The following is a 12,793-nucleotide window of genomic DNA, read 5'->3' on the forward strand; positions in this document are numbered from 1 at the left end:
GGCCAGTAACCTAGTTTGGCCCAAGTGAAGTAACACCATTGACACTAGTGAAATTATTGAGATGTAGATTGCTGTAGGACAGCTCATGCTGCACCAGAAGATTGCTCCAGCTACTCTCTTCAAAGCTTGAGGTGAAATGTTGATCCTATGAATCTTGAGCAGCTCCCATCAAACTAAGAAAGCTAGAGGGTTACACAGCACATGTAAGAGTGAAATTAGAGCTAGGTATTAGTCACAGCCCTCTCAAAAGCAGTAACAGGAGTGAATGTCAAATAGGCATGCAAAACTGAGTCTTTGGAAATACCAAAGAGCAGTGCGAGCAGTGTGCAAATATATATACTTCAGCAACTTCATATCAGTATTTAACTTTCCCAGTAAGATTTAATTGATAATAAGGACTGCAAAATTAAACTCAGATTTTTCTGCATTTTCAGTTAGAAATATCAATAGTTAAGCAAAGGTCTTTATGAAATAGATAATGAAAAAATCTATCTTAGCCCTTTAAATATGAATAAGAATCCAGCAAGTTTATAACTGTACTAAAATACACCGCTCAATTTTTTCAAACGTACTAAGCAAGAGAAATCAATGTTTGCTCCTGCTGTCTGCCAAATCAGGTTATTTGTTTGGGTTTCACAGCCGTACAGATTTAAAAATCCCCCACCACATATGAATACATAACTAAGGGACTGACTCAATTTCTGATAAAAACAAATGAAAAGGCCTCCATCTACTTAGGTTACTAGTCCTTAGCAAAATTTAAAAGACTGCAGAAACAATAATGTTATACACAATATATTTTCCAGCAAACATTCCTAATTACCAATGCAAAGCAGACTGTTAGCTCATGGTACTCAGCAAATACAGGCACGACTGTCACCAAGGTCTGCATCCAAAGGTCCTTATTGCTCCTGCATTCATTGGGCTACCTTTACTCCTGGAAATGAAGTTCGCCCAGCACTGCCTTGCAGGGCTGCTCTCCCCTCTGACCAGCCACACTATGGACTCTGCCCTCAAGCAGCATCCCAGGAGCCAAACCTGCTGCTCTTCCACCCACCTCTCCCCCAGCCTCCCCATTCCTGCCTGGGGATGCACTGAGGAGCCACCCAGACTTCCAACAGGGACATGGCAGCTCTTTAACACTAAGGGTCAATGCACAGGCATCATTTATGACTTCCGAGTAACTCAGCGATGAACATAGAATATATAAAAAAGAGCTGCTGTATAGCAACTTCGCTATTACAGCTTTATAGTTTCTTGCATGAGCTTCTTATCCCACCAACATTTGTAATATATGCTCAGATCTTCAAACACAATCAGCAGTTCCTTTACTGTGTAAGTTTAACAGTACTTTGTGAATGCCCTGAGACTAAATGCTATCAAATACATAGAAAATGCATCTTGCTGAAGTGTTTTTGTGTTAGGAAGAGATATGAATCTGGTAAGCAGATGGAAAAAAAAATAAATTGTTGTTATTATGCCTGCCTGTAGTTAAGATATTGTTGCTAAATCTAATTATCTCCATTTATATCTATCTCTTAGCAATGTCAGTTTGTTCAAGAGAGAAGAACAAAGAGAAATGAAGCACATACGCTGAAAGAAATGCAGAAAATCTGTTGTCTTCTGCATTTCAAACAGTAAGAAGATCACAGCAATAAATATAAAGAATGTTTACAAAATCCAAGTACGTAGCACACTATGACTGTAAATAGTTAACATATACCATCTGCATTAGTAAAACAGATTTTGTTAGAAGCAGGTTTGTTTTCATGTAAATTTATATATTATTTGTTGTATTTTATATTTGCTTTCCTCTCTCCTCTCCAGTTTTATGGGCTTACCAGCATTATTTCACAAATCTGAAATTAATTTACAAATTAAAGAAGGGAACAGACTATTAAGAAGCATAACTATTCATAGACAGTTTCAGCAGAGGTTCAAATTTAGCTGGAGTAAAAGACAGAAAAAGCTAGAAACATGGTGTATGCCCATTATATTTTCATGAACATAAACCAGGACTTCTTAAAACTATTGTCATGTAAGCTCCTCTAAGCTACATTTATTTCAGGTTTACTAACATATTTATCAGGTTCCAGTGTTGCAGATTGAATGACTTCTCCAAATGACAGTGAGAAATGATCTCTAATCTCTCTAAATTAGTAACAATGCTAATAGGTTAAGTATATTTATGTTAAGTACTTCACTACAATACTGTTACTTCTCTGTTATGTCACTTCAGTGTGCCATTCCAGTCTCTGGAGAAGTTATTGAGAGTTAAGATGTCATACGACTAACATTTTTGCTGCATACAGTTACTGCAGGGGAAAAAAAAAAAACAACTTTTTTTTTTTTTTGTATTGCATACAAAAAAGTGCTTTGCGGTATGTTTGGGGGGAGGTCACACAATATGGACATTAGAGTCCTGTTCTTAGGCAAAACAAACAAACATCAGCAGCACGACAGCTAGTGCATACAAGCTCATTGAAATGTCACTCACCCAGCACCACAGCAGTACCACAGAAGAGTCAAAAGTCCAGGAACAAATAGCACAGGACAGAGTTGTGAAGTGTTATTTATCTATATATGTCTGGATTTGTGTGGCTTTAAATTCAGATTTTATTGCTAAGGCAATGATGACCTCGGCAAATCTTGGAAAATCTGGTGTTCAAATATCACTTTTTCTTATCTGTTAAAAGGAACGTAAGAACATTGCTTTACATAACAATTGTATAAATGTACGATGCAACTGTTTGTGTTCTATTTCACTAAGCACCATTTTAATGATTCATTTGGACTATTCTTGCTTACATCATTCCACAATTTAGAATTTTGTGTAGCTCCAAAAGACCAGGAAGATGGAGAAGAGAGGAAGGGAGAGAAGGGAGGAGAGCGAGAGATAGAAAAAATACATTATTCAGGAAATATATAACTAAAAGAATGAATTAAAAATAGAATGTAAATCACTAATTTCATATAAGAATATGTGCACAGCTAGTTCTCTGAACACTGTATGTCAGTAAATGAATATCCACTGTGTTCAGATCAACAACTGAAGTTTTATAGACTGCTAGGCCGACAGAGGTCAAGTAGACCTCAGCATGTGAGGAGATTCTACGGTTCTGGCTGCAACACATCCTGGAAAAAATGAAAATATGACCGAAGAATGAATCAATAACCTACTCAGCAAGCCAGCCCATGACTCAGCCACTTGTAATAAAGCAATGTGCACAGAAGCAAAAGAAAATTAAATGCAGATCCTTACTTCACTAATTCCCAGCCAAGCTGCACTGGCAGCCTTCCTCCTCATAAAGCACGGAGCACTATTTTTTCATGCTCCACTGAACATGCACGATTTTTTTTTAATTTTTCTTTTTTTTTTTTTAAAGAAAAAAGTGTAAAACAATAAAAGCAAAATATAAAAAAAAATGCAAACTCTTTAATAAATGTTATTTTGTCATTTTGGGTTTACAACAACAACTTTGATTTAGAATCAAATCCACTATGCATATAACCCAAAGAAATGAGTCATTAACCTTAGGGAGTTGGAAAACTCCCTAAAATGGGACAAGGAGCTCCTTATGAATCTGTTTTAAAGTTCTGGCACTGAGCTTCTTCTCAGCCACTCAACTCAACTAGATTATTATAAGAAGTGTAGAAACATACAGCATGAGTCATGTGATTTATATACTGTTGTAAAAATTATAAATAAACAAGGTAGTTTGGCTAATGAAGAACCTTTTGGAAGTAACACAAGTTCAAAAGCTCTTTAAAAAGTAATAGAGCACTGCTGTAAATACAACTGCTTCTTCCTTTACTTAATTTGGGTTTTGAAAAATAATTACATCTTAAAATGCTCATGTAGTTAGAACATACAAGAACTTATCAATTTTAGTTTTATCAAGATACTCATAATTCAAGCTGATAATTCATCTTGAGCTATGTGTTAGCAGAGCCAAGTATAGTGTTTACAAAAATGCCTGTATATATTTTTCTCTGTTTATGTAAGCATCTTGTAAGAATGCTGTAAAAATAGAATAGCATGACAGGAATTGTTTGTTAGATTCAACCGTTTGGTATAAAGTGAAGAAAGTGGCGCTGATCAGCCTAAACAATAAGAATAGAAAGAGTACTTTTAAGATACTCTTGAAAGTTATTCACAATAAAGAATGAGAGCATTTATCAGGTGACACATAAGCTTATTCTTGTTAGTCTTTAGACTGTATAGCATTTTGACATTTCAACTGGAGATGGTCAGTATTTAAAAATTATGCCTCTACTGCAATAAATCTTACAACATTTTGTTTTAATTTGAGTTACATATTAGGGTTAAAACCAACTTACTTATGAAGAGTACATGAAAGTTTAATTAAAGACCACTAAATTATTCATATTTAATGAAATTGCTAGGAATTTTGCAGAAAAGTTCAACAACATATATCATATTATTACACTAATGAACTTGTTCTTTCTAGTTAATGAATAAAAGTTCATAAGGATTCATATAAACTTCTTAAAGGTCGATGTATCTTCAGATGTATTACAAAAAGCACACTTAAATATGTTCGCAAGTCTTAAAATATATATGTGTGAACTTTAAAAAATATTCATGAAAGCAACATAATGAACAAATTTTTCACTTTTTGGTGGGAAACTGGACAGATGTGGAACAATAATTAAGACTATTTTCAGAAATGGGCTTGGAAAAAATGTAATATGTAAGAAGATATTAACATCAGGAGGTACAAATGAACTAGAAAGAACCATTAAAGAGGAAGGTAATTGATCATGGAAATTTAAACTATCCCATAACTGAATAGGAAAAAACAAACACACATTTTCCATTCATATATTTCTGAATAGGAATGATACAACCTTTTGGCCTACATCATTACAAATACTCTAAATAAAATGGAAACAGTGGATATACTTCATCTTTCAAACAATTTCTACTAGATACATTGATTGTCTTCCTAAATATGATTGAAATAGAAAGCAAACATTAGTAGCAGTTCAAATGAGGTTAGTGTTTGTTTCTGTGATGGACCTGCATTAGCAGGATTTATCCTATGTGATAAATAAATCTAAACTATGTGAAGAAGGGAAACAATTACGCAAACAGTGTTACACACATAGTGCATTTGAACCCACAATAACTTTTGGCTGTGGTTTTCACTGTGAAGTATTATTTGCCTGTAAGATTACTCCTTCATGGGTTTTATTCCTCCAGAATCTCTCTGGTATATGGCCAGAATTGCAGTTAAAATAAATTAAAAAAAAAAAAAAAAAAAAAAAAAAAAAACACTCGATCCTCTCATTAGTTTGTTACGAGGCTTAACAAGCAAACAAGGCATGGACAAAAATCATAAGCAAGGAAAACTACTGGGATGAGACTGTACTTTGCTCATATTTTTCCCCACATATAATTTGCGTAATTACAACCTATTGAGATGCTGAATGACCACACACATGCGAGACCTTTTTTTTTTTCCTGTCTCATGTGAAGACCTTTCCCAAAAACAAGTGTCAGTATCATTTAAGCACAAAAAAAAAAAAAAATCAGAAATACTTTTGATTTGATGCCCATAAATATATATTTTACATCCCACTACTTATTGAAGCACATACCTTGTGCTGAACTCATGGTTAAACCCATATCACTAACATCAACACATGGCTACACCCCCACATACTGCCTTCCAAAAGACCTACTTTGCCTTAGTGTAAAAGTTCAGCAAGAGATAAGGTCTTTGTAAAGTTTTCCATTAACCTCAAGGTGCTGGAGGACAGAGAACATTTTCCTGAAGCACCACACCACATTCAGAGCTTGCATGCTTTCCTGGACAAAGGCTGCCTGCCACTGTTGAAGACAAAGTATCTGCCTCAGGGAAAGTTTTGTTCAGATGCTGTATGGTCACTCTCATCTAACAATACACATTGTTCCTCCTCAAACACAAAACACAGATGGGCACACCAGAAAACTCATACATCAACTAGCCAGACACTGCTTTAGATAAAAAAGCTGTTGACAAACTGTACCCATAAACAATCTTTTTGTCAGAGGAATAGGGCCGGATCTGCCAGCCCCACAGAGGCAAGGCCACCACAGCTCCCGACACCCAGAGCGGACCAAGAGTGAGGCTAAGCACGTGTTCCCAGTATGCACACAAGCACACAGCACTTTTATACAACACAAATGGACACATATGTCCCCACAGAGCACCTGCACAAACACCGACAATTTAATAATGGGATAGGATAGACTGCACTGATCAGGCACAGTAATGGCCTGACAAGCATGCCAACCAGCAAATAAGTTACATGTAACTGGTCCTGTTCACCCCCTTTTTCCCTTCCATTTTCCCCATAACTGTTCCTCCCCAAATTACCTCAGTCCTCCCCGTTCCCTGCCTCTGGTTCCTCCCCTAAATATACTGTAGTGATCCCTGTGTGATCCCCTACATCCCACAGGCCCCATACCCCTTGGCACAAACCTGCCACTGGCTCATCATGATGGGTTTCACATTGGGGAGCTAGGGCTGTCCTGGGAGGGTCCCAAGCATGACATCCCCTCCTCTGAGCCCTTCATTTGGGTTCCTGTCCCTCAGCGTGCCCCTGTGCTCCTATGGCTGTGTGGTGATGGGCCTTTGGCAGGCCAAAGGTCCCTGGGATGGGCATGGGCATATTTTGTCTCCCCAGCCTGCCAGCATCTCTGCTCCTTTGTTGGGCTGCAGATGGGCTTTTGTCACTCTCACCTAATACTCTGCATCTATTTTCCTTAATTAAAATTCCGAAAAGAAACAAACAAATTTGCACACCTACTCTAAGTTCTCAGCATTTACTAGAAAAATTATGATGCAGAATCAATTCCTTAAAGATGTTAAGCACAAGCCATGTGTTGAAACCATCTATGAGAAGGCAACGCAGATATCTCCTCCTCCTGCCCAGCTGAAGGGCAGAATAAATCCACGTGACTTGCCTGCAGCACCTTAGCAAGCCTTGCTAATTGCCTTATTAGGTTTCTGCATGTAAACCAATACTTTTTGTCCATTTAGACATTTTTTTTCCACTTCTCCATGCACAAAGTTCACCAATATAAGTTTCATTTGCAAGAGTGGGGGAGTAAAACAAAGTGTTCTTTTTCCTGACCTTTTTTGACCAGTCAGCTTAATGTTTTATTTAACCTATCCACCTTCAGCCATGAAAGATCTTTTCCAACAAGTCAGTGGAAGCATAACTTCTTAACTGAATGTCTTCTTCAAAAGTATTGATAAAATATGCAAGAGTATGCTGCATTTTATCACCTCAGTTACAAACATGTACACTGCGTGTTCAAGTCTCAGCAAGCAGGGATGCTCAGTTCTGTTCTGACAACTCTCGTCAAAATGTTTTGTAGCTCAATACAAATAAATAAAATCAGTAGTTTTTATGTAAAATGTTAGTCTGAACCTGAGTTGATACAAATATCATTTGATATTTGTAGTTTCAGAGGAAATGGTAACATGGCATAAGAATGAGAGGCTCTCAAGCCTATCCCTCATTCGCCATGTCAGGAAAGTTAAATCCCTTCTCTATTTTAAAAACATCACAACTGGCTGTGTCTGCCCTTCCCATGCCACAGCGTGTGGTTTGCAGCTGCTGACTGTCATGATTGCTGCAGATAGGGAAAGAGGAGAAATACAGAGGGAAAGAGGAAAATTGCAGTGCATGGTTGCATAGATCATCTTTAAATGAAAATGAATTAGTCATGATTTCCTCTAAATGCCAGCACTTCTGAATTTCTGACACTACTTTTCCACAATCTGCTTTGTTTCAAAGCCAAAATAACTGTCATTACAGGGAATGAGAAGTGCATAAATAAAAATACTGTTGCCAGGAACATGGGACTTTGAAAACACTCATCAAATATGTGGCTGTTTAAGAGAGCTATTGTATGTGACTCCTTGGGATACTAGACCAGCTTGATACCTCTGATTGCCTAGTCTGATGTGAACATTTCTTAAGCCAACATTTATTTGGACTAAAGTGAAAGAAAATATTTTTTTAAAGCCTCATATTTGGGTAGAAACAAATTCAGACTTAACAGGGTCTGAATGAGGAAAAATTGAGAAGCATGATGAGCATCGGCTTTTAGGCAGGATGGACAGGAAAAAAAACATGTTACCATCAGGCCACAACAAAACCGTAAGTTGGAGGACACATCAATCTACAACCATGAAAAAGGAGAAGGATATTCCACTTTAAAATACTCATGTGCAATATGAGCATACATATATTAATTCTGAGTACTGTAATGTCTAGAAAGCTTATATTTTACTGTTTCTATTTCTTGCTGGAATCTGATAAGCATTTGGAATTTCAGATACATAAGAGAAAGAATAAACATTTGTACATGTCCTCACGATTCCTTCAAAACTATCTTAATAAGCTACAGTCAACATATTTTTTTTTGTCTCTCAAACTGTAGGTAGTGGAAATTCTGTGTATAATAGTATAGTTACATTTTCCTAAGGTATCTGTAACAATTTTGTGCCCTGAAATTCAGTTAAAAATTTAGTGTAAACTTATGCCATTTTAATAGATAACGTCTCTTTTGAGAAAAGAGAAAAAAAAAAAAAAAAACACCACTACAAAACAGCTACAGCTTATATGACAAATCAATTCTGTAAATACAGAGGCACTTCACTAAGTTATCAAATAAGACATTATAAGGAGCAGGGAAAGTTTTAAAACCTAGCACTCAAAAGCCAGACAATTTTCATATTCAAGGATGATTAATAGAAAAAAATAGTATTATTAGCAATGAAAACAATATTAAAAAATAATAACCAGTGCTTACACATTACCTCAGAATTATAAAACTTTCAACAGCAAAACTATCTTTTAAGTTTTTTTTTGGTTTTTTTTGTTTTGTTTTTTTTAATGCTCAGGTTACATGCTTTTAATTTTCCTGCATGTTTCCTTCAGCAATAAAGCCTTTAAGTCTTTTTCATCTAATTATAGAAAGTAGACAGATAATTCAATGGTTATATTAGCTTTTTTGTACTGTGCAGCTAAAACACTGAAAGCTTTTTATAGATGAAAAAAATTAACACAAAGATTATTTTTAAAGTCGCAAACAAATCTATAATATTTACCTGTTCTCAAGAAACAGCAAAAGCCTGTTTTGCCCTCACAAATCGTACAGCTGCCAGCAAGCTGAAAAACACTTTTAAAATCTTGTTGATTCTTTGGGAAGACATTGGGGATAGGAAAAAAGTGCATGTTGTGCAATGGGAGGAGCTGCTATCTTAATTGGACTAAGGCCATGGGGAGGAGCCGCAGGTGCCTGTAGAAGTAATTAGCAAATTTCAAACCCATCAGGGACTGCTCTGACACCTGTGCTAACCCTCTGCCCACATCATCTCTAGAAGAGAGGATAGTCTCCTTCCATGAATCCTATGTGTGGCATATACGTCTCAGGTACCAGCACAAGGCAGAGAAGCTCTGAATGTTATTTATTCATATTTCTCCCTAGGGGCCACCAGAAAGGAGTACTGGCTAATTCAAACTCCTTCAGATATTCAAATGCAGAAAGGAAATCAAAAGTACAAATACAACTGAATAAAATTGCCATACTTCGTTGTACCAAGCATGATGTTTTTCCCAGATGTTTTTAGGGAATAAAAACACTTAGTTATTTGTGTTGCAAAACAACGTTGATTATATGCTAGTATTGTTACCATAACAAATAGACATGCATAACAAGTAGTTCTGAAAGCACTGTATTTATCTATCTGTACATCTCCTGACAGCCTCTCAGTAGAGTCAGCTACTCGATGACACTGGGACAAGGAGCATACATATGAATAGGCTGAACTAATAAAACGTTAATGTTACATTATCAGGAAATTGCAGCTTGACCACTGTAAAAAATAAAATGTGATCGTAACGGGATACCACTAGTACAAGCACAAGGCGATAACAGAGGCCAGGAAGGTACAAACAGAAATCCAGAAGGGTCAGTCAGTTGTTGCTGAAGGGATGCAGCCTTGGGAGGCAGGGAAAACTGACTTTTCACACAACAGAAAGAACAGAAAAAAAAGGGCAGCTATCTCTTATAGATGAAAGATCCCATAGATAGCTCAGACAGCATGGAATTTGCAGACCACTGAAGAAGGAGCAAGTAAACAGACTGTGATATAAAAAAAAAAAATAATATATATATAATGCCAGCTGCACCCGAGTGAGGAGGAAGAACCATTATACATCTCTAGCCCAGAACTCCCCGTATCCACCTTCCCGCTTAACTAAACAGACTAACAATCAATTACTGCCTGAGTAGGTAAAGCATTTACCTACTCATGAGCATTTCTTTAGCCCACAGAAACTGCCCAGGATTTTCTCATTCATACCCCATCCTAGAGACTTGGTTGCAACATTTGTCCTTCCTGCAGCATAGAACCACATCAAACTGCAAGACAGATAAGCCAAAATTTATAAAGCTGCACTTCACTACCGCTTTTTCAACTTCTCTAAGCGCCCTCCCATTTTCAGGGATGTTATGTTCAACTACAGCTAATCTGTAGAAAGATACAGCTGCTTCTGTGCTCAGGACAAGTACCACTTTTTTGGTTACCATTGTAGAATCATCCACATAAAGTCACTTATTTGTTGCAAGAGAGCTCACATTATCCTTCCACTGCACATATGGATTTCTTCTATTTTTGCATTATCTTATACACATTTTTCTCCATTGTGTTTTTCTTGCAGTACTGATTTTTTTGTCTATCTAACTCTGTTGAAGTATCTACCATAGCTTTCCTAATTGTATTTTAAGAGAAAGCTGCTTTCAGAATGGCTCTGTTTAGTTTGGGAAGTGATTCTCCAATGGCACATCTCACAGTAGCAAATGCTGAACAGCTGGAAACTACCTAATTAGAAAAGGAAAGAAAAAGGAAAGAGGATGTTTGAGATGAATAATAATCACATCCATCACACTCAGATTTTTTCTTATTTATGTAGAAAACACCTGTGTCTCACTGGCACTGAAAATAATTGTAGGATGAGACACTAGGTTGGCCTTATATCATATTTCTCCTTCTGTGATCTTTAAATAGCTTTTGCATGTTGCTTTAATTATATAGGTAGATTTGTTTACTGAAGCATTCATGTTAAAACTCATTTCATGGAAAGGAGCAAATTACATTTTTAATTATGTTTCTTTGGGAGGGCTACATAGTTAAGATGATTTGCTATCTTCTGATCTCCACAGACCTTCTACAAAAGATTATCTTGGTAACTCAATGCTAAACACAGTTGCACAAAGTTTCATATAGTAAATACGCATGCATTTTTAGAGGGATAGCAGTGTATCAGGGTTTTCAAATAGGCCTGCTTACCTACATTTTTGGGTCACAAAATGTTTATAAATAGGGCCCCAGAGGACACTAAAATTTATATTGAAAGGTTCCTATTAACTTTGAAGAAATGAAGTCAGGTAGTACTATGCACATGCATAACATGAAAGAAGTAGAAAAATAGAAATACTACATTCCTTGGTGTTTTATGTGGGTTTGTTAGCATCTGAAATTCAGATGATTGCAAAATAAAGAATTGCCATCTGAGTCTATGTAAATAGCTCAGATCTAAGCCACAAGATCAGAAAATCCACAATAAATTTTTTTAAAAATCATTTTTTATTTTGAAAAACAAGCAAAATTTTAAGCAAATCTCATTGCATTCTTATCACAGAAGTCTTTTGATTGGATTTTCCACTGTTACAACTCCATTAAAAATGTCTGGGAGCAGTTATAATCTTGAAATTACCCAACTCAGCTTTCTGTCATTCTGAACTCAGATATCACCTTCCTCAAATAACAAAATTGAGATCTTTTCCAAATTAAAATTAATCATATACATTCATTGCTAATAACTGTTTCAAATAAGCTAGTTAGCTAGGAGCCAACTATTCTCATAATAGATTTAAAGCATGAGCTACCCAAAAGCAGCTAAACGAAACAGACACCACACTGAAAATTGAACTGTAGCAAATAAACAGAGAAAGGAGATGAGATACAGTTTGGTACAACAAAAGGCTCTTTTTCAGGCTTAGTTGCTAGTTTGAATGGTCAGATATGTCACACACTTTAAATCTCCACTTATCTCCTGATATGGTGATAATCCGGGGGCGTGAAGGAAGGGTGTTCACTTTATAATGTACACTGCAACGTTTTATAAATAAAATTCAAAATAAGTGAGTTCAATACTTGACTCTTTATCAGAAATCTAGTACATGGAACTTTTCACAGGTACCTCTCTGTAAATTTTAATTAAAATTTTCTGCCATATTCATATTCCATGCTACAATGACTAGTATTATTTCTTAATGTCAGCAAAAAAAATAAAATAAAATAAAAATTATATATATATATGTCTCAGTTTAGGGGATTTTTTTCTGCTTTTTTTTTTCTTCCAGATTTTTGTGTCCTCAAACTGTTCTGTAGAATTTTGTTCTGCTTTTACCAGAAACTCATGCAATTCAATTGACATAATGCTGTTTCCTCTGCACTTCAAGTTTTTGACTAAATCCACAAGGATATAATCAGGTAATTACTAATTCCCTTGCAGTGCTCCCTTGATTTCCTAGGACAGCTACCATTCAAATTTAATTTTTACTTTTGCTAGGTGAACATGCTTCTCCTCATCAAAATCCACAATTTCTTGTAGCAACTTCATTCTACATCCCTTACTAGTCAAGGCAAATATTTTATGTTGTTTAGGATGTACAGCATAAATACTATGGCTTGGAGAACTT

At 36.1% G+C, this 12,793-nt stretch overlaps 1 protein-coding gene across 4 annotated transcripts in view; it reads right to left on the reverse strand.

Annotated features, from left to right (window-relative positions):
- The window catches only part of FSTL5 (follistatin like 5), a 402,914-nt gene that overhangs the window by 316,019 nt on the left and 74,102 nt on the right, over positions 1–12,793 (reverse strand). Inside the window, exon 1 of one of the 4 annotated variants that reach the window (XM_068681116.1) lies at positions 9,135–9,277. The exons of the other annotated variants lie outside the window; for them this stretch is intronic. The gene's annotated coding sequence lies outside the window, so the exon portion shown is untranslated. Of the gene's footprint in view, positions 1–9,134; positions 9,278–12,793 lie in introns of those variants that run through there. 4 annotated transcript variants of the gene reach the window in all.

Source organism: Anas acuta, chromosome 4, assembly GCF_963932015.1.
Source record: "Anas acuta chromosome 4, bAnaAcu1.1, whole genome shotgun sequence".
Classification (NCBI taxonomy): Eukaryota; Metazoa; Chordata; class Aves; order Anseriformes; family Anatidae; genus Anas; species Anas acuta.